Here is a 12,969-nt window from a genome sequence, read left to right as displayed (position 1 = left end):
TGTTTGGTCTTTTATACATGCGAAGGAATCCACCGAGCCAGAATCTTTTATTGAGACAACAATATGTTACAGAGCATGTTATCATGCAGTCTGCTTATTACTCCTCTGGCATCTGCCCCTCACACTGACCATTCACTTGTATGTCTTATTAGCCTTTCAATCTTCTTCTGAAGATGGCAGCATGTGTTTCTCCTTATATGGGAGTCAGTGATCAAATAACTTTGGTCTAGAGAACGCATGCTGTGTCTGCACCACCACCTGCTGATTGGAGGTCACACACCATCCATTTATGATATAGTCCATAGGCATATCACCACACTAGCTACATGACACAAGTGAAGTATCAAACAGAATTCAGGTCCTTCTCTACATGGCAGTGAAGTGAAATCAAGGCAAGGTGCCAGAGATCAGTTTTGAACACTTTCTGGTGGATATTTCCATCTGGTCTGAGCAGAGGTGTGTTCGCCCAGTCTCCAGGATGGCGCGGCCTCAGCGTCATTATAAAAAGAGATCTATCAAAAATGTCCTTATTTTAGAGAACATGTTTGTATTTGGCTTCTGACAGATTGCTGCGTCATGCTATCTATACAACACAGCAAGGTTATTTGTGTTTGCAGAGATTTGAAGTATTTTGGTACAGATTTTGTGGACTGTCAGTCTACTTCAATAATTGTCCTTGATTCTCATTTCTGGCAAGCTTTGCCAACAGCTGCTTTGGGCACAGTCAGCTGGTGCTGTTTCAATGGTCGGCCCACTTGCAGCTCAGCTCACAGCTGCAGCAAATTTGAGAAACTGCCGAGGCTGTTTCTCCAGTTGGTTCTGGTGGCAGAAGAATGTCAAAATCTGACCACTCATTCAGACCGCGACGAGCAGTGTAACTTTCAGAAACTTGACCCAAGCATTACTTCAGGTTTTCAGCCAGCTGAATGCTTGTGTGCATAACATTTATGTGCTGATTTACAAATGCATGCTGCCAGTTGCCAGCTCCTGCCGGAGACTGTAGGAGTCAGGAGCTGGGAGAGGGTTATGCCTCGGAGTAAATCACCGAGGCCTAGGCTCTGGGTGATCCCAGAAGCCTGTCAGTCTCTAGTCAGTGTCCAAAGCAGCCAATCCGGTGTGCACACTGACCTGATTAATAGGATAGTCAGCCAATGATTGTTCTTGTTCTGAACAGCAGCCTTCTTTGACCAAGTCGGAGGTGCCAGAATTCCCCCCCCCCCCCTTCCGCTTCTTGGTTACCTCTTTGTTTTTATCTCATGGACAGTTCTGTTTGGGCCTTGTAGGGTGTTGCTTTCTTCACTTTTCCAAGTTCAGACCTGGCTGCAAACTGCTAGAGTGTACGGCAAGCTGAGTGGCTCGAAGTTTACTTTCTCCCCAAAGGCCCCAGGCTTCGCAGCCACTCCACTGAAACATTCCTCAGCCCATGGTATCTGTGGCCTCTGGTCTTTCACTGCCTGACATCTGAGCAAGTGGGAGGGTATGCAGCAGAGAAAGAGAGGGAGCGCGCGTGCAGGAGAGTGAGAGGGAAGAGCCGGCATGTGCAGGAGACCGAAAGATGAAAGGCATGGGAGAGGGAGAGGATGCGCACACACTGGAGAGCGAGAGTGGCGAATGCGTGTGACGGAGAGGGAGCAAGTGTGAGATGGGGAGCGCATGCAGGAGAGGGAGAGGGTGGGTGCGGGAGAGTGAGGGGGGGAAGCGGACATGTGCGAGTGAGCTTGCGTGTGGGAGAACGAGAACGAGAGGGGGAGCGAGGATGAACCAGATACACAAACTCTCTCTTGGAGCCAGCACTGCCAAATGTTTGTATTAGTTAGCTCTGCTGCTTGGCACTTTTAAATGGTCATTTTTAAAATTAATTGCTCATTATGTTAAAATGATAAATTATTGCACTGTTTTTGTTTGCTCAGGCAGTTTTATGTTTTCTTCATAACATCACTTTTTTCAAATTGATGTTTAACATGATGCCAAACCAGGGCGCAGCATCAGCTGCTGAGTTTATTGCTGAAGGGGAATGCGAAGTTCACAAGGATTCTGGTTTCTTTTTGGAGAGCTGGCAATCGGGGTTATTTTTGCTGCAATGAAAATGGAAACTTAGAACTGCTCATCAGGTCTGGTGGCATCACTGCAGAGAATAACAGAGGGCAATGGCCCTTCATCAGAACTAGTGCAGATTCGGCTTTGTTTCTGACTCCACAGTTGCTGCCTGACCTGCTGAGTATTTCCAACATTTTCTGTTCAGATTTTCAGCATCTGCAGTACTTTGCTCTCCCATTATGTGTTCCATGCTGGTTTTATAAATGTGGTTAATTTCAAATTAAAATGAGAAAATATTTATCACTCAATGCAAAGGCGTAGTTTTTCTGCAACAAAAAGCACACATGGATTGACAGAGCATATTATTACCGGTGAATGGGTTTATTTACTAGAAGGTTTTTCTGTTTCTAAACTTGGAAGTGAAATCTGGGGCTGGATTCTCCGCCGATGGGATGCTCTGTTTTGCCGGCAGCCCTGAGGGTTTCCCGACGGCGTGGGGCTGCCCCACAATGGCGTAACGGAGCATCCCGCCAGCGGGTTGCAACAGAAATGTGGCGCGGTGGGGTGGAGAATACAGCCCAAGGAGTCTTGCACAAATAGAATATACCTCTGTTCCTTCTCAATATTCTGATTTGTGCATGGGATTGTTTTTTGCAGTGCATCCTTTTGGATATTGCTGTGCAGATACTGCATAGGGCCAGGTTCAATATTACACAATACGAACAACCAAATTATCATTGAATCCCTACAGTGCAAAAGGAGGCCATTAGGCCCATGGGGTTTGCACCGACACTCCAGAAGAAACATTACCTAGGCTCACTCCCTGCCCTATCCCTAACCTCTTTAACCTGGAGTTACCTCTCTCTCTGCATCTTTGATGATTTGATTGCCTGCAGGTGCTCGCATTCCGGGGCATCTCTGACTGTGTCTATATAAACATTTCTGGAACAAGCCTTTCCATTCACCTGAAGAAGGAGCCGTGCTCCGAAAGCTCGTGTTTGAAACAAACCTGTTGGACTTTAACCTGGTGTTGTAAGACTTCTTACTGTGCTCACCCCAGTCCAACGCCGGCATCTCCACATCATGGCTATCCCTAAAGGCCTGTGCATGGATTATGGTCAATCCACCTAACCTGTGGCATCTTTGGAATGTGGGAGGAAACCGGAACAGCCGGGGGAAACCCACACAGACATGGGGAGTCACAAACAGTCACCCAAGGCCAGAATTGAACCAGGTCCCTGGCACTATGAGGCAGCAGTGCTACCTACTGTGTCACCATGCTGATGTGTAACTATCTGACAAAGCGTGGTTGTAAAGTATATTATACTGAAGGCTGAAATTTGATGGGTTTTATGAATTGAGGCACAGCGTACCAAAGCCACGAGATTTTATAAACCTATGTAGAAGAATTTGACCCTACTGTGACTATGGTTTTTCAATTCTGGGCACCCAAAGGATGTGAGGGATGCAAATTAAAAGAAGATGGTGGTAAGGGCCCCCAAAAATGCAGAAGCACCCAGTCCCATGATTTCTCTCCCTGTCCGAGATCAGAAGTAGCAAACAAGAAATCATGGAGAGCCAGTGTTTCCAGATATGTAATCTGAATGGATAAGACACGGGACGGCACAGTGGGACAATGGTTAGCACTGCTGCCAAGCAGCACCAAGGATCCGGGTTCAATTCCGAAATTGGGTGACTGTCTTAATGGAGTTTGCACATTCTCACCAGTCTGCGTGGGTTTCCCCCGGTCCAAAGATGGGCAGGTTCGGTGGATTGGTCATGCTAAATTGCTCCTTAATGTCCAAAAGGTTAGGCTGGGTTACAGGGATAGGTTGGGGGCCTGACCCTGGTTAGGGAGCTCATTCAGAGGGTCGGTACAGACTCGATGGGCTGGATGGCCTTTTTCTGCATTGTAGGAATTCTTTGAAGACAAGAGAGCATGTGGATTAGAAGCAAGAGCAGACTGATCCCCCCTCCACTGAGTCTACTCTGCCATTTACTAAGGTTATGACAGATCTGATTGTGGCCTCAACTCCACATTCATGTCTATCCCTGGTAACCTTTGACTCCCTTGTTAGTCAAGAACCAATCTTCATCTGCCTTAAAAGTATTCAACAACTTGTGAGATGAAAGTAGAAATTGAGACATATACTATATTTTCTATTCAGTTGAAGCAGTGTTATGAAAAACCCGTATGAAAATACATACAGGCAGTGTGTCGACTAAAACTGTATTTAAAGATTCGGAAAAGGGTGAGGTAATCATTCCTTCCAACTGCTTAACTGGTTGCAGATAAAGGACAAATAGAATAGTGTTGTGATTGGTGGAGATGCCCTTGAGTGTAGATAAATTATGAGGGATTATATTTAGTCCTAGCTAAGCAGATCATGGAACTTTGTGGAACACAGATTATGTAATCAATGGGAGAAGCCAGGTCTGTCTGTAGTTTGAGCCTGACAATACAGAAATGTACTGGATCTGCACTTGAAAGGATCTCTCTCCAAAAGTCTCCACACAGATAAGCAACTAACCTGCTTTGTTAACTTTATTTGCAAGTGGCATTAGAACTTGCATTAGGTTGTTTGAATGGAATTAGTGGCAGGTATGAGATAGTAAGTTCAAGATTTTCTTTATATGTGAGAACTGTTCAACTGATAATTATAAAGCTATTTCTTTGATATTTATGTGGTTAATTCTGTGTTTAAAGTTTGCTTCAACACAAAAAGATACCTATCGGCCAGAGTCATCACTCCTGGGGTGAAGTATCCTTTTCTCACAGTTTTACAAATTTTAAAAAAATGTTTGGGGGTTCTCGTCCAGTGTCCTAATAAAGATTGTGGCCTAGTCTGGTATCCTAACACCTGCCTCTACTGGTCTGCGGAGAAGAGAGTTCCAAAGACTAACCCGCTGAGGGAAATATTTCTCCAAATCGCCGTCTGAAAATGGGGGAAAACAATTTAAATGCCACCAGCTGCTGTGAGATTTGAACCGATGTCCCCAGTGAATTAACAGACCTCTTGAATACTCGATGTGACCGTCTCCCCTATTAAGAGGACCTCTGATAAGACCTGTGCACATCTGCAGCCCAATTTTATATTGCTTGTTGGCTCATCCGTATGAGTTTCAGTTCTTTTCCATCTAACACCAACAATTTTTTGAATGGGCCAACTGTGACCATCAGTTCACTAAACACACGATTGGAAGTAAACTGTTGTTTTAATAGTCTTACAACTAAGCCAGCCTGCGACCAGAGGAACTGAGAGCAGGCTTACGGCTGCAGTACTTTATACTTCCGGTTAGTGGGAGGAGCCATGGGCGGAGCCAAGGGTGGAGCCCAGTACAAACTCCTCATCTCCCCCTATGGGCAGAGCCGTGCAACGGCTCACATACAGAGCCCACAAGGACACAATACATGCAAGGCAATACAGTGTGAATTACGAGGCATATAATTCACCACACCAACGCAGTTCACAGTTGGTGTTGTGGCTAACGTTAATTTGGCACCTTATCGGGTGGCATGTGGTGAGCACTGGGACTGCGGCGGTGAGGACCTGAGTTCGAATCCCGGCTCTGGGTCACTGTCCGTGAGGAGTTTGCACATTCTCTCCATGTCGGCGTGGGTTTCACCCCCCACAATCCAAAGATGTGCAGGTTAGGTGGATTGGCCAAGCTAAATTGCACCTTAATTGGTTGGAAAAAAAATAATAATAATTGGGTATCATAATTTGGCATTTTATCTGTGCCCCATTTCCAACATACCTATCAAATAATGTGACAACTTGACTCCAGTAGAATCTTGGAAACAATGACGAGATATGATCAATGCTTATGGTGAGATATTTAGGGTCAAGTGGACTAAACAATGATATTTAATGAAAACAACATCTGATCAAACAAATGAGTGAACTTTTCAAACTTGCTTCATTAATGCACATTTGTTGAGTGCAGTCTTTGCATGCACATTTTTCTACTTATTATGAAGTTACCAATTTGTTTGGTGGGGGTTATTAATTCCTTTCCAGATTTATTTCATGAATCCAAAGCAGCTTCATAATATTATGTAAATATGAATAAAATATAAAAACTACAATAAACATTCAACAGCATTTGTGGAGAGAGAAAACAGACTTAACGTTTGTTTCTGCCTGTTTCAGATTTTGAGCACCCACAACGGCTTGGTCGTCTCTTTTAGCAGTGTGACAGCGTTTTGCATCTGTCATTTGATTTCATTACCTGTGGTGCTCTTCATTCAAAAGGAAAGGCTGGTCTCTCTCTGCCAGCCACAGCCACAAAATTGAAGTACAGTCGCTAAACAAAAATAAAGGAATGATCTTGTCACTATGAAAATAGCACCAAAAGCAGTCTGTATCTGCACAATGTGCAAATCGATTTGCTTGATTTGCTTTGAAAAGCATGCACTCTTTTCAGTGAATTGTGAAGAGCAGAGCTACCTGAAAAAGGATTTGAACTCCGATAAAGCAGCTCAAGATAGCACAAATCATGCAGAAACTAATTCTGCATAACTCTCAGCATATTGCTGCTATCGAGCATTGCAAAGTAATGTTGACAATATTTCTCTCAGTACTCTGGGGACTAATGGTGCTTAATGGAGGCAAAAGAGAGGAGTGTAGCATTAATGAAAATACAGCTATGCTTCAGGTCATTTGAAACATGTGTTTTGTTTTGCTTAATAACATTCCAGTGTATTTTATGCTGAAAAAAAATGACACGGGTAATTACCAACAGATTTCATCTGCGCGCCATTCCTTCATTGAATCAGGGAAAGCACATTGGAAAAACAGTTCACAATTAGAAACATCTTCACAGTATTCCCATGGTTTATTTGGGAAAGTCTGCTTGTGACCAGATCAGAAGGACTTAGTCCCAAATCCCGGTCTGTGTTGAGATTGTTGATGTCAAACCTGGGCAGCAGGTGCATGAGAATTAATCTCAGTGCCCCTTTAGTTAACTGGGAAAGGTATGGGCTCCTGCTCCCATTTAGAATGGGGACATTTGGCTCCAGGCAGGTTTGGACTTGGAGTTGTGGACAGGTCACAGTAGGAGAAGCTAGACCAAGTGGCGGTCTTTTGGTCCGTGAAAATAATCAGGTACATTCAATCAAGCTTTGGTTACATTCAGCAAGGCTGTATATGGTAATGCACAGCTAGAGGAAGCGATTATGCTGCCTTACTTTGAACTGATCTGCGCATTTCATCATTGTGTGGTTACAGGTGCAGAGCTTCACTGCCGTTCATTTTCAGCATGATGTGCATATGATAAAATGAAGCTGTTCATTATGGCTAAATGTTGAAACCAAGGTCTAATGAAATACCTGGCAGTTCTAAGCTGTGGTTTTGTACTAAAGTGAAACTGTATCACACCCAGAGGCAGTGCCCAAGATGACTTACTGGAAGTAGTCTGGCGGTAGGGTGGCATAGTGGTGAGCACTGCTGCCCACAGCACCAGGGACCCAAGTTCAATTCCTACCTCAGGTGACCGTGTGGAGCTTTCACATATTCCCCATGACTGCATGGGTTTCATCTGGGTGCTCTGATTTCCTCCCACAGTCCGGAGATGTGTGAGTTAGGTAGATTGGGCATGATAAAATTGTCCCCAAGTGTCCAAAGGGTAGGTGGGGCTATGGGGATAGGACAGGGAATTGGGCCTGCTAGGTAGGGTGCTCTTTCAAAGGGTCGATGCAGACTTGATGGACTGAATGACCTCCATCTGCACTTATGGATTCAATAATTCTCAGATGTGTTGCTGTAATCGTTTTTTGGGAATCAAAGGATTCACTCCTATCCGTGACATTTTTCTATCAATGTGCATGTAAAACTGGCTCACATTTAACTATTTGTCGCAAAAAGAGATTTGTGAAATATGATATTTGTTATTTTCTAAAACTGGGGTGGAATTCCCCGACCCCCCGCAGAGTTGGGGAATCGCCCGGGGCCGGCGTAAATCCCGCACCCGCCGTAGCCAGAATTCTCCGCCACCCGGGAATCGGCGGGAGCGGGAATTACACCCCGACGCACAATTATCAGTTGCCCCCCCCCCCTCCCCACCAGCTCCAAACTCTATACCACAATCTGACTACTCCACCACTCCACTTCAGATTCCACACCCCCTGTGTCATACTCTTCATCCCTCCATCTGTGACTTTTCACGACTAATTACACCCCCTTCCCTCAATATTTTCAACTCCTCCCATGATCCCTGACTCCCCCACTTCTTGTAATCCCTGACTCTGACATTCACGCCCCCAGCTGCTTTCCTGCCCAACAGACAGAAAACCTGTAAACCTGGCTGGCAATCCGAATGGAAACCAGCTGACGATGCTTAAAAATCATTCTGCAGTTAATTTCTGGCGTCAGATTGCCCGTTCCAAACAACACAGTTCGTTTTGAACACATCTGGTGTGTAAATCAGAAATGACAAATCAACAGATCCAAAAGCCTAACATTTTCTCACAAGAAAAATGTGCCTTTTGCCATTATAGTAAGTGCTTTGCAGCAGCACTTAATGACATTTCTCTCATACAGATTTGTTTTTGTCTTCTGTACCTTCTGAATTGTACAAGCAATAATGTCCAAGCTGCAGAATAATGTTTTTAACAGAAATACACTTCTGGAAAGAAAGCTGGCAATTTATCATCCCTCTCAGCTAATGTCATGCGCCTTGAAGTTCCACTTAATCAGCAAGCTGCGAGACATCACTCATTTGGGTTTAAAATGCCTTCCATTTTGACACGTCATTCTTTACAAAGAAATAAACAAAACTGATCACGTTTTAATGGTTTGCAGCCGACATCACTCCAGCTAATCATAAATGTCACTTTTAACAGCCCTCCATCATTATTATGACCCTTGTACTCCACCGCTCTTGTGAGGTCGTCAGCTAAGTTTGACATAACTGCTTACGAAAGGTGGAAAATAATATGTTTGATCTACAATGAGTGTACAATGACAAATTGTAGAGATAAAGGATGGAACCTTACGGGAAAAATGGTCAAGTATCATTTTCGGTGTGAAAATCGGTGGAAATCCTGCCAGCCCTGGCAGCACAATCGGGATTGCAATCTTTAGGGACTTGGGGGGGGGGGGGGGAATTTTTTCCCACGTGAAAAGTACCATGCCTGAGGCACAAAATGCCTGATGCACCTGCATCAGAGGTCATCTGAGCACTTCACTCAAGGGGGTGCTACATTTAAACGACATCGCAGACCTTGATCTCATTTAAGCCAAGAGGATGGCAGCTGGAAGACCAACTCTCAGATTTTTGGATTGCTGGATGTCGAGTAATCCAACTACTTAAGGCCATGAATTTCCTCAGATCTTTTCCTGCTGTAACTTTGCCCCAAGTGTGGTGCAACCCGAATTTGAAAAGCACTTCCTGCAAAGTTACAATGGCAGCACCAGGACTTTCAAGGGAGTTATAGTTTAAGCTACCTTCAGAATTTTGCCCCGTAACAACTGACAGTATACTTGCAGCGACCACATCATAATTATTTTTATTTCTGCCTTGTGATTGCCATTTGTGTGTGTTATTTGCGTAAAGATTTCCAACACAAACTCAAGGTGACGCAAAACCTCCGCTGAGGTGGTAGAGCTGCACCACAAGTGTGTGGAGCAATCCTGGGTTGGAGAAGGGTCAAAAACCACTTGGGTTCTGCTCCTGATCATCAGTGATCCTTGTGGAAACTGCACATACATTGGGCCTCCAAGGCCAGGAGCGGATCAGGCTGAAGTGATCTGCTGACCTCAAGATCAAATAGTTTGCCAACACTTACTTCTTCATACATCACGGTAAGAAGCTATGAGCCAGCATAAATGACGATGCTGCCAAATGACACCCTGGAATTTTGTTTTCTAATTTGATCAGAGCACAAACACCCCTCTGTCACTGAATGATGGAATAGGCTTGAAGGACTAAATGGCCTGCTCCTGTTCCTGTGTTTCTCACTGTTCCCCACTGTAAATGGCCCTTTCTCGAAAGTAGGATGGCCACTGCTCGCAGACAAGTGGAAGCAGTAATGCTGTCATGATGGGGAACGATAAAGAGGAGATACAAACTGACTATCAAACATGGCTTTCTCAATATTTCTCTCAGCGGAGGTCATGTAGTTATGAAAAGTGAAAGTAGGTAGTGGATATCAATGTTGCATTCCGAACTGAAGACCAATGGTTATGACAGTTTTGCAGTCACATGCCCATGGATGACTCTTTAATAGGAATTTTCATTTACAGTAATGCCGGACATGATCTTCTTCCAAATATAGTTGAGTTATTTTCCACTGAAACTTGCAATTTCATTTTCGTATTTCTTCCAATGCAGAATACCAACTGTAGGTTAAGAGTGACAAAGCTGTTTTCGAGTCACATCAATCTGATTTTGGGAAATTTCTGGGACAATTGAATGAAGGGGTGTCCATAAAGGGGACTAAAACATTTTTAAAAATTTTTATAACCGTAAGGAAGATTAGCTCTGATCATAATGTCTAGTTACATTGTTGATGTTTTCACAAGGAAGCACTCAAGATTTTGCTACTTAACAGCCACAGAGGAAATCTTCACCCATAACTTCGCCCTCACATTGCAGTCAAATGCAACTCTGTACGGAAACGGTGTGAATCCACTCTACCCAATTAACGTTGCTCAACCCAAATTACAGGCTTGCCCCCATCTACACGAAAATGCATTTTTGTTTCAATATATCATCCCAAAGGCTCCCAATTTGTGTCAAATTATGGGCTTGTTTACTTTGTACTCACTAGGAACCAGATCAACTTCTAATGGCAGTCAGTCAGCAAAGGATCCTGGGAATGGCAGAAAAAATGTTCTCATCCTGAACACGAGATTTCAATGGCCACCATAAAATCGGATGGAAGTGACACATGTTCCTCCATATTAGAAAGTGCCTCTTTGGCCCATCACCTCCTGCAGAGAGGGCTATAAAGAATACAAGTTAATTTGCAACTGTTTTCAACAGTCTACATTTTCCCAACCCCACTCCATAGCTATCAGCTGAGCTGGATAAATGCAGCTCTGTTTTAAATATCTGCTGGACAAGATGGTTTGTTATGGATCTGACTCTTCATTGTATTTCCCAAGGTGAGTTTCAAACTATGAATTATTTGGTGTCGATGATATCATACAATGATATTTACCAAAGAGCACACAAAGAATTAATTTGTCTTGCTGTTAATTATGCAAAAATGTCAGATAGAAGCAGTCTCCAATTTTTGCCTCTTACTGGACAGCTAAGTTTCAAGTAAATGAATTGCCAATTTCCTCATTTACCCACCCATATCCAAAAAATAAATTGACAATTACTGAGTATGGATAAGAAAATGGAAAATGGCTAACCTGCAGAACATTGGTCAGTCCTATTTGACAAGCAACATTTAATGGATGAAGGAGAAGAAACCCACTCTTGGTTTAAAATGTTTGGCCCAATGAAAACAGTTAGGCTGTATTTACCGTGCCAATAAATATATGCCATGCCTGTTCCAACAGTATTGCACTGGAGAGGTTAGGATTATGTCATACCTCCATTTTTCATTCATTGGCTCTCACCATCCAACCTCACTCCAGTAGCCTGTCCTGGGGAAAAAGTATGAACCCTGTAGATTCTCATGCCTGCCTTATTACCCTTTCCAAATGTTCTTTTTATCTCTTTCCAAACTATGAAGGCTCACAAATACAACCAGCATGAATATACAAATAACCAGGTACAGACCCAAAAGTTCAGGAGAATGCACAAGTTCGTTGTGATTTAGGACAAGCCAAATGACATGTTGTGTACAGGATTCATTATTTGATTTGTACGTGCACTAACTGCCTGGATATTCATTGGTCGTTGAGTGTGGTATTTTGAGTTATTGCTGCAATTAAATGATGCAACAGCGATGGTATTTTGACAATATTGTTTTGGTCCATTGTGTTGTGAGATCTGAGGTTTTCTTTAATTTAATTGTAAGACTTGGGTCAATTACAATTACAGGGTAAGCTGAGAGATCTGAACTAAAAGAGACTTTCAGTTCAAACTAGCTGCAGATCGTGCTCGGTACAATGGTGTTTTCCAAACTTTTACGACCACAGCTCAGCACTTTTCCTAAAAGATCTGTTTCTGCGCTCATCTACGATTTTATTGTCCTGCCCGGAGCACCCCTTCGAACTGAAGTTTTCCAAAATATAAAAACTTTCATGCTGTCCGAATACCTCCACTTTCAAGTCAAATAAAATTTAGTAACCTCCCCCGGTTTACTTATGAAACTCTTGTAAGTTGCAGGGGACTATTAACTCCCCATGGAAACTTTTTAAAAATATTTTTTATTCTCCTTTTTTACATTTTCTCCCAAATTTACATCTAACAAAGATAAACAATAATCAGTAATGAATGTAATGTCAATCCCCATATCAATAACAATGATCCCATCCTCCCACCAAACCCCAGACATTAGCCCGCATGATAACATAAACAAATGACAAAAAGGAATCACCCATAGTCACCATTAACACATGCAGTCCTCCTCCCCCCCACCCCCCAACCCTCCCAGACCCCCCTCCCACTAATGTTCAATGTTATTCAATTCTCAAAAGTGCATAATGAATTGTAGAACCCCTTCATCCTTCCCCTCAGTTTAAATTTGACCTTTTCAAGCGTCAGGAATTCCAGCAGATCCCCCCGCCATGCCAGGGCACAGAGGTTGATGTCCACCCTAACAGGATCCGCCTTCGGGCGATTAACGAGGTGAAGGCTACAACATCTGCCTCCGCACCCGTTTCCAACCCCGGCTGGTCCCACACCCCGAATATGGCCTCCCGGGGACCCGGGTCTAGTTTCACGTGCACCACTTTAGAGATTACCCGAAAAACCTCCTTCCAGTAATCCTCCAGCTTTGGACAGGACCAAAACATATGAACGTGGTTT

At 43.6% G+C, this 12,969-nt stretch overlaps 1 protein-coding gene across 3 annotated transcripts in view; it reads left to right on the top strand.

The window, feature by feature from the left end:
- The window catches only part of zmat4a (zinc finger, matrin-type 4a), a 173,258-nt gene that overhangs the window by 92,820 nt on the left and 67,469 nt on the right, over positions 1-12,969 (top strand). The gene's annotated exons all lie outside the window — the stretch shown is intronic.

This window comes from Scyliorhinus canicula, chromosome 26 (genome assembly GCF_902713615.1).
Source record: "Scyliorhinus canicula chromosome 26, sScyCan1.1, whole genome shotgun sequence".
NCBI classification, from domain to species: domain Eukaryota; kingdom Metazoa; phylum Chordata; class Chondrichthyes; order Carcharhiniformes; family Scyliorhinidae; genus Scyliorhinus; species Scyliorhinus canicula.
Note: the sequence above shows the minus strand (reverse complement) of the source record. Positions and strands in the feature narration are given on the sequence as shown.